This window comes from Paralichthys olivaceus, chromosome 11 (genome assembly GCF_024713975.1).
Source record: "Paralichthys olivaceus isolate ysfri-2021 chromosome 11, ASM2471397v2, whole genome shotgun sequence".
In the NCBI taxonomy this organism is placed as follows: domain Eukaryota; kingdom Metazoa; phylum Chordata; class Actinopteri; order Pleuronectiformes; family Paralichthyidae; genus Paralichthys; species Paralichthys olivaceus.
In genome coordinates this window covers 1,172,501-1,186,889 of record NC_091103.1, presented here as the reverse complement: position 1 = coordinate 1,186,889, position 14,389 = coordinate 1,172,501, and the positions used below count along the sequence as shown (strand labels likewise).

Below are 14,389 nucleotides of genomic sequence, written 5' to 3'. Positions count from 1 at the left end.
GCCAACATCTCTTCACTGCAGCTCCGCTCCTTTTAAAACCATTTCATCCATCACGCTGACACATAAGAGGAGATGCACACACATACACAACGTCCCTGGTTCAAGTCGAGTACAGTTATTTATAGAGCACGTTTAGAACACGACAGCAAAGTTCTGCACAAGAGAAGTTCAGACACGAAGCAGAGCAAAGAACATTTACAAGATATTCATAACAAGGAGTAATTTAAAGAAACTCTTCACGGTGCAAGTTTAGAAAGAATGAAGCAGGAGCTGTGTTTGCTTTTATACTTCCTGCCGACAGTCGGTGATCGAGTCCGAACAACACAGAGGACTTTCTCTCTGACCTTCTCGTTGTAGACGTGCACAGAGGAGCCGGGTGAGACCTCAGCGACCTTCTCACCACACAACGTCTCTCTGCCGAACCTCGAGGTGCTGCAGCTCTCAACAACTCCTGAGAACTTCCTCCGTAAGTAAATACAAATATATCTCGTAGCCTTAAACATGGAGGGGGGGGGGGGGGGCACTTCATCCTAAATGAATGCTGTGAAGGTTTGAGGACGATCACTCCGACCCCTCGACCAGGAGCAGCTGGTCTGAGGACGTGACTCATCCTGACACCAGCCTCAAAGCACATGGGGGGGGGGGGGGGGGGCACGACGCCACAGCTCCTACGGACAAACACTGAAACTATTCTCAGGGAAGAACTGCTGCACGTTCTGTACGTGAACACAAGATCCCCGTCTATTTCATATTCTATTTTCATTCACACTTTCATTCTTACTGTACTTTCCCCTTGAGCTGCGACTTCCTCGTCTCGCTGCGTCATCTGGTGAATTTCCTCTCAGGAGGATAAATAAAAGGTCGTACAACTTATTTATCTCTCATCTCATGTGGGGAAACACAACACAGAGGCCCCATGTGAAGCTTCAGAACCTCAGTCCTGAAGCTGAGTTCACAGGTGAGCAACAGGTGAGGAACAGGTGAGGAACAGATGAGGTACAGGTGAGGAACAGGTGAGGTACAGGTGAGGAACAGGTGAGGAACAGGTGAGGAACAGGTGAGGTACAGGTGAGGAACAGGTGAGGAACAGTTGAGATACAGGTGAGGAACAGGTGAGGAACAGTTGAGATACAGGTGAGTTCACAGGTGAGGAACAGGTGAGGAGCAGGTGAGGAACAGTTGAGGTACAGGTGAGGTACAGGTGAGGAACAGATGAGGTACAGGTGAGGAACAGGTGAGGTACAGGTGAGGAACAGGTGAGGAACAGGTGAGGAACAGGTGAGGTACAGGTGAGGAACAGGTGAGGAACAGTTGAGATACAGGTGAGTTCACAGGTGAGGAACAGGTGAGGAGCAGGTGAGGAACAGTTGAGGTACAGGTGAGGTACAGGTGAGGAACAGGTGAGGAACAGGTGAGGAACAGGTGAGGAACAGGTGAGGTACAGGTGAGGTACAGGTGAGGAACAGGTGAGGAGCAGGTGAGGTACAGGTGAGGTACAGGTGAGGAACAGGTGAGGAGCAGGTGAGGAACAGTTGAGGTACAGGTGAGGAACAGGTGAGGAACAGGTGAGGTACAGGTGAGGAACAGGTGAGGAGCAGGTGAGGTACAGGTGAGGAACAGGTGAGGAGCAGGTGAGGTACGGGTGAGGTACAGGTGAGGTACAGGTGAGGAACAGGTGAGGAACAGGTGAGGAGCAGGTGAGGAGCAGGTGAGGAGCAGGTGAGGTACCTCTCTGGTGACCTGTTATCAGACGGACAAACTGAACGGGGACGTTCCATCTTCATCATTAGAACTTCAGCTGTTTGTTGTTTCACATTAATGATGTAATTTATCCGAAATACATTTTTATTCTTCTCATTACATTCTGATGTTTTGTATTTAATTAAAAATAAAATTGTCATCGGCCAATGATTTAATTTAAATGTCAAACAAAACAAAACTTTCAAATTGAAAAATCACAACTTTTTTCTTGTTTTTGAAAATAGAAGAAAATAAATAGATGATGATGATGATGATGATGATGATGATGATGATGAAGATGACGATGATGATGAAGATGATGATGATGATGATGATGAAGATGATGATGATGATGACAAATGTCTCCTACAACGTTTAATAGAATCATTTCTTCTTTGTCCATCGTTTCCCAAAAAGAATCAATAAAGTTGTTGGTGAAAAAAAAACCCCACCCAGTTCAACAGGGTCAACAAATCAAACGCACCCTCGGAGGCAGTGCGCGTGTGCAGGAAGTGACTCGTGCACGGAGCTTCGTGAAGCTTCAGTCGGTGACAGCCTGGATGTGAAGATGTTCCAGCTGCTGCAGGACTCAAACATCTGTCTCCTCCGGCGGAGACAACTCCTCAGGTAAGTTCTCTCCACGAGGAGCAGATCCGCTGGTCCTGGGTCAGTTTGAACAGTAGTCTGCTCCATGTTGATAACAGTGAAGAACCGTAGTTCTGGGCTCCTGGTTCCGGTTGTTGCCGGTCGATGTGTTCAGTGGATTTTAACGAGCTCTCTATTTGAATATGAATATTTATAAGACAGTGTGTCCTCGTGTCCTCGTGTCCCACTGACTCCACATGGACACACACGTCTTTCTGGGACATTTGACTTCTTCTGATTTCCATGAATATGAATGTAGAATAAATAAAAGTGTTTGTCTGCAGACACAGAAGAACAGAATTACATGAATGTAGTAATGTAAAAATAACTCAATACAGGGGACAGGAATAATTAAATGTGCAAAGATAAATAAATACATGTAGAAATACATTAATAGACCCCCCCAGTATGTAAACTTTCTTTAATTTTGGAGTATTTCCTGATTTATTTCTGCATGTTTATTGATTTATTGAGTTTTTTATTTATTCTGGCAGCTCTGGTCCATGTTGCTGTAGCTCCGCTGATATTCGTATTAATTTCCATCCCAGGTTTGGTTTGATGAAAACATTTCCTGAGTCAGTTTTACTTTCTTCTCTCGTTTATTCTGTCTCTCGTTCCTTTCTCTTTTCAAACCGGACTCTCGTTCTCTCGTTACCTCCTCAGACTAAATGTTCAACAGCTTCTTCTTTGTGTGTTGGCGTCAAATCACACGACACAAACGTTTGTTGTCCTGAATTCGTGCACTTGTTCACGCTCCGTACTGACGTAACCTGCAGAGACACTGACTGCACACGTTGCACCGAAAGTCATTCCAGTGAATTTTTAAAAAATATCTCTTGGTCGAGCTCCAACATTCTCATGAGCATTTATAAACGAGCGTTCTTACTTAATGCTCGCTGACGCATCATATCAGCAAATGTAAACCATTCCACTTGAATCACGAGTGCAGGAAACTCATGAATGTTAATGACCTGTTATCTCCCACAGATTATGTATTAGAGTCAGTGTTAACTAAAGTGAGACGCTAAATAACGGCTCATGAAGGAACCGAGTGACGTCCCCGACTCGTGTCAGACGAGTTTTACATAATACAACAATCAGGATTTCACTTGATGCAGCATAAAGGAGATTTTTATCCTTTTTCGTTTTTAATGATTCTTATTCAAAACACTAATCGCTCCAAAGAAACAGACCCCAGATTAATTGTGCAGCTCCTTAATGAGAAGTGTGATTTAATGCACCAGCAAGTGATTTGTATTTTCAGTCCAGATGATTATCGGAGTGCGGCTCAGGACGCTGTGGAGACGACGCTAACTCTCATGAATTCTACAAGGATTCAAACTCGCGGCCTCACAGTTACAAGTCGACCTCTGTAACATCTGGGCTGCTGTGTCCCGCGGCACGACGGAGCTGGTGGCTTCGTTCCAAATCAGAATTTTCCTGTCAGAAAACATCAGCTGTTGTTCTGGTGTAATTCTGCTTGTTTACTGGAAAGCACTGCGGCGAAGGAGACGACAGGAGACGGAGCTCGTCAGGTTTTCGCTGCACTCGCCAGCCTCAGAGTTTGATTGCACGACAATGAACCGGCCCAATAAAATAGTTTTAGTCTCGTATGCAAACTCGCTGCTTCTTGTATCGAATGCAGGTTCATTATGTTTCCATGTAACTTGTATTCTTTCCTCCGCAGCCACAACACGGCTCCGTTCGTCCTGTGCGTGAATAATAGTTGTTTTCCATAATTCATGAGCCACTTGTATCGAGGTTTTCAGACACTTGAATAAAGCAGCTGTTACGTTTTTAAGCCCAGGGCTCAGGCTGAATCAAATCATTTTCATTCTGTCAGAGATTCAATAGAATATTGTTCTGTTGTCATGTAGGGACGTGATAGAAATCAGACTCCCGGTGCATTGTGGGAGCTGGGCTCATTGTAGAAGAAACTCTGTGTTGGCAAAAACTCAACTTTAAGGTTTCGCATGTTTTTCTTTTATCTGCAGAATGAGACGGAGGTGACTGTCACTCGCCGAGCGCTTCAAGTCCTTGTTGCATTTAAGAGCCGATCGGGTTTGATGTGAGCAGCGTCGTGTCTCAGGACAGAATGGACAGATGTTGTCCTCCTGCTCAGTTCCCTCCTGAGTCTATGACGTTGGATCACTTCCTGTTGTGCGTCTGTGAACCTCTTGGTTCATATCCGTCTCTTCACTCTTCACATCAACAACCTGTGTTGATGGTTTGGTCCTGAAACCTTTAAACAACATGAGAGAGACATTAGATGTAAATGTCTCTGTTGTCTTTCAGAGGTTTTACAGAACATTTACTTCATGCTTCCGTCTCTCAGACTCTTCAGCTTTAATCAGACAAAAGCAGAAACTTGCTGGTGAAGAAACATCTGAGGAGTCACATGTCTCCTCCTCCTCCTCCTCCTCCTCCTCCTCCTCCTCCTCCCAATGATATTTCCTGGATATGAACACTTGATTTACTTGATTAAATTTTTCCCTGTCTGCTAACATGGAGAAGGCAGGGTTCATGATCTATACTGCAGCCCGCCACCAGGGGGCGATCAAAACGTGACGCTATCAGTTTTTGGGTTAACGAGAGTTAAATAATTCTCATGAGATTCAAACATCTGCTCAAAACTGAGCAGATGTTCAAAATGACTCTGACCTTCGTCAAACACTCGATTCCACTGTGGATAAAAAAATTAAAAATCCTCAGAGCAGGAAACTTTGTCCTGTGCTGAGGGATCCGTGTGTGAGGACGCCAGCGGGACGTTTTTAATAAAGACGGCAGAGAAACGTTGTTTGGATTCAGATGGCATCTGTTTGAGATGATTTCTCAGAGGGCGACTGATGAGATGGAAGTTACTTTATCACTTGTTAGCCAAATTAAAAATTTGAGGACGCGCAGAACATTTTATTAAGTACTGTCCAACCGCAAATGACTTTAACTTAGTTCATTAGAAAAGTGGAGGAAAAATAATTATATTACTGTGGATCATTATCTTTTCACAGCGTCGTGAATATTTATGTGTCTGGTTCTCGCTCCAGCTTTAGTTGATGTATTTAGTTTAATCTTGATTATTTAACTAATATTGTTCAGTCTCATCATTTCAAACCAAACTGAAGTGAATATATGTTTGTGTTGGAAATACCTGATATCTGGGAACTTGTTTAATGGTAAAACAATGTTGAAAATTCATCTCAATATCCGTTGTATTGCTTTTCATGACACAAACCAAATACACATTAAATCATTGTTCATGGAGATTCATTGACCACAACAACGTTTGAACATTTTGCAGTTTTTAGATCTCGGTGGTTTTTAACTCTATGTTTGACCCAGATGAAGAATTTGAGTCGTCAAACATCTGGATTGTAAATGATCAGAGACTCATCAGAGAAACGCTGAGATTTAACGTGAAGCTGCTTCATTCAGAGTTTTTACTGGAGTGGATCAGCTGATGTTTGTTTCCTGAAGAACCGGGTCTCAGTTCTGTGGAGGAAGCTTTCAAAACCGTCCACTGTGAAACGAGCGTTCCTCTAAAGCGGCTCGTGAACGATGCAGATCCTGACACAGCTCGTCCTTTGTTACCGTTTTGAATCAGACCCAGAAATATCTCCGCATTGTTCTGATGAATCCAACAATATGATGGTTTACCGCTGCTGTCCCTGATGCAGATTTACTTTACGATCCTTTACTTTCTGATTACCCTCGCCGCCATCATAACCCCACAAGCAATGGTTTTCACTTCTGTGCCATCGTCCCTAAGATTATAGAGGCTTTCATTTCAACCGCTGCACAGCAGCAGTCATTTCCCCGTGCGGTTGTTCATTTTATCAGTGAAATCAGCTGCTGCAGGGTTTCATGAAATGAAAAATCTCTTTTCTCCTGAGCCTTAATTGCACATTGTTTGAGAAGGTTTAATACTGTTCAATACCGAATCACCAGCGACAGAAATCTCCCCACATGTGGTCCAGGATTTAACCTGATCAAAGTGTGTGTGTGTGTCTGTGTGTGTGTGTGTGTGTGTGTGTCTGTGTGTGTGTTGGAGGAGGGGCGGTTGTTAACGTCCACTGGCTTTTCCTCATAGTTTCAATCCGCCGCTTCAATCTACGATGTCTGATCTATGCATTTATTGTGACATGTGTGCATGTAGGTCAGAGATTATTGTGTGTGTGTGTGTGTGTGTACAGTATGTCGTCTGTACGTGTGTGTGTGTGTGTGTGTGTGTGTGTGTGTGTGTGTGTGTGTGTCACGGTGCTCTCCACATTTCCCCTCCTTCAGTTTGTTACCGAGTCACATCGGCGTGACTCTTCATTTGTCTTCCGTCCTCGTGCGTGCTCGGCTCACGCTCCCTCAGGTTAACAGTATTGGCATTTCGCTCGGCGATGCGGAGCACGTTTGCACTTACACAGCGATACAATATTCAACAGTCAGCCCACGTAAAACGCTCCCCCGATGGTGCTAATTCTAATTCACGACCGTGCTGGTAACAGCAGCAAACCCCCCCCCATGCCACCTCAACCCTCTCCTTCTGCAGCGCACCCTCCGCACACTTCACCACCCGTCTACCATCCGCACCTTGTTCCAGCGTTGCAGCTTCACAGTAGAAGAACTGACACAGATATAAAAACTCTCTACTCTCACTGAAAAATCACAATGTTGCTTCTGTTATTGAAAAACTAAACTAACTTATAAAAATTATAACTGATGCATTTAAATGTTTCTTTGAAAGAAAGTTCTTTCTTTGGACTCTGATTCTCAGTGGACATCACAGTCTTCATGTCTTATTTCCAACATGTTTGTCTTCATAGGAAGAAAACAAACAGTGCTTCAAGGGCTTTTATTTTGAAATTCAGGGCTGCTACAGCGATTTCAGATAGCGGAGCTGTAAAGTCTGTTTGTCGCTGAGAGACGTCTCGTGTCCCACGTCAGTACGTCTCTTATGTTGCCAGATACGTGGGTTTGAAATGTCCAACTCCAGCTGGTTATATTAGTGTTGGTCAATTTATCAGTTCAAGGCCAAAAGACCGTCAGTCCCCTGGGACATGTCCTGATGCTCCTGATGTGCAGTCCACCTCTGATAGATGGGGACGGATCTATAGATGGATAGATCTAGTGATGCATCTATAGATAGATAGATGGATCTATAGATGGATTAAAGATGTATAAGTCTATAGATGGGGACGGATCGAAGGATGGATGGATCTAGTGATGCATCTATAGATAGATAGATGGATCTATAGATGCATCTATAGATAGATAGATGGATCTATAGATGGATTAAAGATGTATAAAAACAGATCTATAGATGGATTAAAGATGTATAAGTCTATAGATGGGGACGGATCGAAGGATGGATGGATCTAGTGATGCATCTATAGATGTTTAAACAGATCTATGGATGGATGATCTAGTGATGGATCTATAGATAGATAGATCTATAGATGGATTAGAGATGTTTAAATCTATAGATGATGTATAGATGTATAAAACAGATCTATGGATGGATGTATAGATATTTAACAGATCTATGGATGGATGGATCTATACATGGATTAGTGATGGATCTATAGATAGATAGATCTATAGATGGATGGATTTGTAGATGAATGGATATATTGTATAAGATAGATCTATAGGTAGATTAGAGATGTTTAAATCTATAGATAGATTAGAGATGTTTAAATCTATAGATGGATGTATAGATATATAAAACAGATCTATAGATGGATGTATAGATGTTTAAACAGATCTATAGATATTTAACAGATCTATAGATGGATTAGAGATGATGAAATATATCTATAGATGGATTAGAGATGTTGAAATATATCTATAGATGGATTAGAGATGTTTGAATCTATAGATGTATTAAAAATAAGTCTATAGATGGATGTATGGATGTATTAAAATAGATCTATAGATGTTTAAACAGATCTATAGATGTATTAGAGATGTTTGAATCTATAGATGGATGTATAGATATATAAAATACATCTATAGATGTTTAAACAGATCTATAGATGTTTAACAGATCTATAGATGGATGTATAGATGTTTAAACAGATCTATAGATGTTTAACAGATCTATAGATGGATTAGAGATGTTGAAATATATCTATAGATGGATTAGAGATGTTTGAATCTATAGATGTATTAAAAATAAGTCTATAGATGGATGTATAGATGTATTAAAATAGATCTATAGATGTTTAAACAGATCTATAGATGTTTAACAGATCTATAGATGGACTTATAGACATATAAAACAGATCTATAGATGGATGTATAGATGTTTAAACAGATCTATAGATGTATTAGAAATGTTTAAATCTATAGATGGATTAAAAATAAGTCTATAGATGGATGTATAGATATATAAAATAGATCTGTAGATGTATTAGAGATGTTTGAATCTATAGATGGATTAGAAATGTTTAGATCTATAGATGGATCTATAGATACATAAAATAGATCTATAGATGTATTAGAGATGTTTAAATCTGTAGATGGATCTATAGATGTTTAACACATCGTTAGATATATAAAACAGATCTGTAGATGTATTAAAACAGATCTATAGATATATAAAACAGATCTGTAGATGTATTAAAACAGATCTATAGATATATAAAACAGCTCTATAGATGTATTAAAACAGATCTATAGATGTTTAACAGATCTATAGATATATAAAACAGCTCTATAGATGTATTAAAATAGATCTGTAGATGTATTAGAGATGTTTGAATCTATAGATGGATTAGAAATGTTTAGATCTATAGATGGATCTATAGATATATAAAACAGATCTGTAGATGTATTAGAGATGTTTGAATCTGTAGATGGATCTATAGATGTTTAACACATCGTTAGATATATAAAACAGATCTATAGATGTTTAACAGATCTATAGATGTTTAACAGATCTATAGATGTTTAAATAGATCTATAGATGTTTAAATAGATCTATAGATGTATTAAAACAGATCTATAGATATATAAAATAGATCTATAGATGTATTAGAGATGTATTAAAACAGATCTATAGATATATAAAACAGATCTATAGATGTATTAGAGATGTTTAAATCTGTAGATGGATCTATAGATGTTTAACAGATCTATAGATATATAAAATAGATCTATAGATATATAAAATAGATCTATAGATGTATTAAAACAGATCTATAGATGGATTAGAGATGTTTAAATCTATAGATGGATGTACAGATATATAAAATAGATCTATAGATGTATTAGAGATGTGTGAATCTATAGATCATCTATAGTCAGTATGGGCGTGTCTTTCTGTGAAGTCCCTGTCTCGCGCGCCTCCACTCGACAGAAGCACGCGCAGGAATCTGCGGCTGAAATTCAAACTTTAACGGTTAAAAGAATTTCTCCCCGGGAGGCAGACGAGGAATTACCCGGAGGAAGAGCTCGGTTTGACGGACAACGTGACGCGTTGAGCCTCGGTCAGGATTAGTCTCCCTGCTTTCTCTCCCCCCCCCGTCCCCCCGAAGGAGGTGACACTCGGTGTGTCCGCACCTCCAGGAGCCGGTGTACGAACCTCCAGGAGCCGGTGTACGAACCTCCAGGAGCCGCCGAGCTCCCCCGACATGTCCCGGTGTTTGACGGCAGTGAACTGAAGATGTTCGCGGAGCTGCTCGGTGGATTACCAGTGATTTGCACCTGACACCGCCCGGACCTGCTCTACCCCTCACCGGGATCTCCTGCTCTGTCGTCGCGGTGGAGAGGACCGGGGAGCGGGCAGCCTCCTCCCGCAGCCTGACGCGTGGAAACCCGGGGAACGAAAACAGTGGATTCCGTTGAAAAGGCCCCGTCACCTGGAGGAGTCATGTGTTCTTAATGGATCTCAGCGCCGCTGGATGACTGAAGAGGAGGTTTACTCTCAAGGACACTCTCCGTGTTCGTGGGTGTAGTTTCTCGCAGTGGAACCGGAGCCGTGCGCGGATTCTACCGGGACTTGAGAGGAACCTAACCGGAATAAAACCCGTTTACCCCCCCGCACCGTCACCCCCCTCGGCCCCTGTCCGCTGTGGATGTCTCTGAAACGGTCTTTTTACGCGGATGGCTCCGGGTTTTCTAAAACCACTTTGGGTGTCGGAGTAACTGCGCTTTGGGAGTTTTCCTCCATCCTCCCACCCTCCGCTTCCCTCCGCATCCTGCGGCTCACACCACCTGGATCCCCCGGTTTTTCTCCCCCGGTGGAGCGCACTCTCTCTCCGGTAAATCGGTGTCTGCCCGGTCCCACACGCACGCACCCACCCACCCCCAGAAAACTAGCGTCTCTCCGTGCGCAGAGGAGAGCTGGAGTTGGGACAAGCCGCGGAGCCTGGTCGCCACCTTCTTTTTGTGTATTTTCTCTTTTTGTGATTTAACTCATCTGTGAGTGGAGGAGCTGCAGGAGGGGGGGATCGTGGAGCAGAGGCGGGAGATGGATGGAGGTAAGGCGGGTGTTACGCAGGGTGTGAGATGGCGGAGGATCCATGTTTCCTCTCTGAGCCACAGGAGGAGGACACGACCATTAGTTCAAATCTAAGTGTCCGAGAAATGAATCATGTTGTAATCTGATTAACCTGTTTGTGTGTGTGCGTGTGTGTGTGCGCGTGTGTGTGGTGGGGGGGGGTCACTCTTTATTGAGATTCTCCAAAATGCGCAGTTGACGGTGTTTTCTCTTCTGCAGCTCACATGCATGTGCCTGTATAGGAATGTGTGCGTGCACACGCTGTGTGTGTGTGTGTGCGCACGTTGGGCTTCTGCGCGCGCGTGCACGGTTGCATCCGTTCGCGCGCGCCCTTGTGCGTGTGTGCGTGCGTGAGGGCGCAGTAATGGAGCCTTTTTTTGGGAGAGTGGGGACTTTCTCTCTCTCCCTCCCTCCCTCTTTCTCTCTCCACTCCAACTCTCTCTCCCCCTGTCTCTCTCCCTCTCCCCCTGTCTCTCTCTCTCTCCCCCTGTCTTTCTCTCCCCCTGTCTCTCTCTCTCTCTCCCCCTGTCTTTCTCTCTCACTGTCTCTCTGACTCTCTCCCTCTCTCTTTCTGTTTATCTCTCTCTCTCTGCCCCCCCACTCTCTCTCCCTCTCTGTGAAGCTGCCTCATCATGCCTCTCCAGTTGACTGGCGTTACAGCCACATCTATTATGCAGGAGGCTCGGAGATGAGAACACAAGAGGTGGGAGGAGGAGAGGGAGAATGGGGACTTGGGATCACAGTGGAAGGAGAGGGGTGAGGTGAGGAAAAAGATGGCTGGGAGTGGAGGGCAGGATGAGGGACAGAAGGGGGGGAGGAGGAGGGTGAAGAGGCGAGCGAATGGCAGGGGGGCAGTAAACAAGGGATACAGGGAAAGACCAGGGCAGAGGAGTTGAGATTGCAATGAAAGTGAGGATAATGGAGAGGAGAGGGGGGAGTGAGCAGGGGAGGGATGGGAGGAGGAGGTAAGGAGAGCAGGGACGACTCTCTGTGCAAAATATGGTTTCATGGTGTCTAACGTAAATATAGAGCTGTCCCCATGTTTAAAGACAGAGATGAAGGGAGCAGTGATCCCGGTCGTAATGATGGAGGTGTCGTCAGCACTGATCTACGTGAGTGTGTTGTTTGTCCACGAGCCTTGATGTGGCTTTGATCCTGGTTCTGCAAAGACAAAGGGACTCCAGGGACGAAGACATTAACATGGTGAAGGTAGAGAAGAGGACAGAGAAGCTCCATGTGTCCCCCGACATTCTAGACCTAGAGCAGCAGAACTAAGAGCAGGTCGCGGACGAGCCTGAACCAGCTTTATCAAAAAGGAAGGTTTTTAAATTTGAGTCTTAAACGTAGAGAGAGCGTGTCTGTCTCCAGAACTGAAACTGGGAGATGATTCCACAGGAGAGAAGCTTGATATCTGATGGCTCCTGCTCTGTATTTGGAGGCTTTAGGGACGAGAAGTAAGCCTGAGTTCAGGAGCACAATGTTCTAGTGGGGGGATGTGGTTCAGGGCGTGGTAGGTGAGGAGCTATTGACACAGTGGGACACTTTTATCTGTCTTCAGACTCTGAGCTTCAGGAGACATGAAGTCAAACAAACATTCATCCTGTTGTTTCCGTCAGATCATCAATAAACGCCGGTGTCCCAGTTCACTCAGCAGCCATACGTCCCCGAGACATAACACAACCGGCACGTCTGACAGACGAGCTGCTGGCCTTGTGTCCTGAGCGGTGTCTTTCTGTCTCCACACTTTCCTCCTACCATCATTTTGACAGTTTCACTCATCTTACATCAGTTCTGTTTTATTTTACCAGCTGCAGCCTGGTCTTTCTACTTCCTGTCATGAAGGCGTCTCTTGATCGCCCAGCAAGGAAACGTGCACGCCCACATCCTGAGGAGATCTCGTATTACTCCTCAGTCAATGAGTAATTAGGTGAAATAGTCCTTTACGAGTAAAATACACACAAAGTAAAGGCCAAACATTAGTGAAACCAATACTGTGTACATTTAAAAATTGCACATATTGGAAAAAAATAACCCCTTCAATATGGGCGTGGCATATTTAAAGTGTTTAAAGTTCACCCTGTTCTTTCTTTTATTCTGTTTAAAGCTGACACATTAGAGTTGTAAACTTAATTTTCATTTCAGATTTATTGTACTGAGGCACAGAGGCTGAAGAACAGTAAATAGTACACACTGTGTATCTGTCTAAATACTGTATCGCTCTATGCTGTATATCAACCTCTCTCTCCGTGTATAAACCTCCAGACCAATGAGAAAACACTTTGACTCTGCTCTTACTGTGCGTGCTCGATCAGATGCATCATCATCATTTATTACATTATTTATGAGGTGGTCCAGCACAGAACACAACACAGTTGAAGTTGGAAGTAGTTTGGTAACAGAAGCAGATTAGAAACCAGGAAGTGTTTAAGAAACTGTGACAACACCAAACCGAGAGAGAGAGAGAGAGAGAGAGAGAGCCTCTGTTCCTAAGACAGTTGTGACAGACCTGTCCTGGAATCTCTCCACAGAGATCTGAACGAGCTGCTTGTTCCCGAGCTGCTTGTTCTCAACTTGGATTGTTGGCCCTGAAGAGCCCTGAGGCATTCTGGGTCTCAGGCAGAACGTGAAAGAGACGGATCTCCGCACTGAGGTTTGGTTCGGTCTCAGTACAGTTGATGTTTGAACTGTGCAAAGAGTTTCAGCACCACGGAGAGAGCTGCGGCTTGGGTCAGCACCATGGACAGCTCCGACATAGTTCAACGTGTGTTTGATTCCCGGTCGTAATGACGGAGGTGTCGTCAGCACTGATCTACGTGAGTGTGTTGTTTGTCCACGAGCTTTGATGTGGCTTTGATCCTGGTTCTGCAAAGACAAAGGGACTCCAGGGACGAAGACATTAACATGGTGAAGGTAGAGAAGAGGACAGAGAAGCTCCATGTGTCAAGTGTCCCCCGACATTGTAGACCTAGAGCAGCAGAACTAAGAGCAGGTCGCAGACGAGCCTGAACCAGCTTTATCAAAAAGGAAGGTTTTTAAATTTGAGTCTTAAACGTAGAGAGCGTGTCTGTCTCCTGAACAAACTGGGAGATGATTCCACAGGAGAGAAGCTTGATAGCTGATGGCTGCTGCTCTGTTTTTGGAGGCTTTAGGGACGAGAAGTAAGCCTGAGTTCAGGACCACAATGTTCTAGAGGGGGGATGTGGTTCAGGGCGTGGTAGGTGAGGAGCTATTTACACAGTGGGACATTTTTATGTCAGTCTCATCTGTCAATCATGACGTCTCAGCGCATCAAACAACTCATTTAAACCGAAGCGCTTGATCTGGTGAACAGAATGACAGAATTCATATTTGAGTCCAGTCTGAAGCAGATTCATGCTCGTCGTTCACGTCCTGGAATGACTTCACTTCTGCCGGAGCTGTGACACTCCTCCCAACTCTAACTCTATAATTCCTCGACAGCTCTTCTGGGGAGTTTGCAAAGATTGTTCAGATAAAACCGAGATGGTTTGCTTG

General features: G+C 43.9%; 1 protein-coding gene across 4 annotated transcripts in view; it reads left to right on the top strand.

The window, feature by feature from the left end:
• Window positions 1–2,301: 2,301 nt before the first annotated feature.
• The window catches only part of LOC109644236 (leucine-rich repeat and fibronectin type III domain-containing protein 1-like protein), a 175,577-nt gene continuing 163,489 nt past the window's right edge, over window positions 2,302–14,389 (top strand). For 3 of the 4 annotated variants that reach the window (XM_069534242.1, XM_069534243.1, XM_069534240.1), the window contains exon 1: window positions 9,706–10,856. The gene's annotated coding sequence lies outside the window, so the exon portion shown is untranslated. Of the gene's footprint in view, window positions 2,368–9,705; window positions 10,857–14,389 lie in introns of those variants that run through there. The other variant, XM_069534241.1, reaches the window with a different exon arrangement.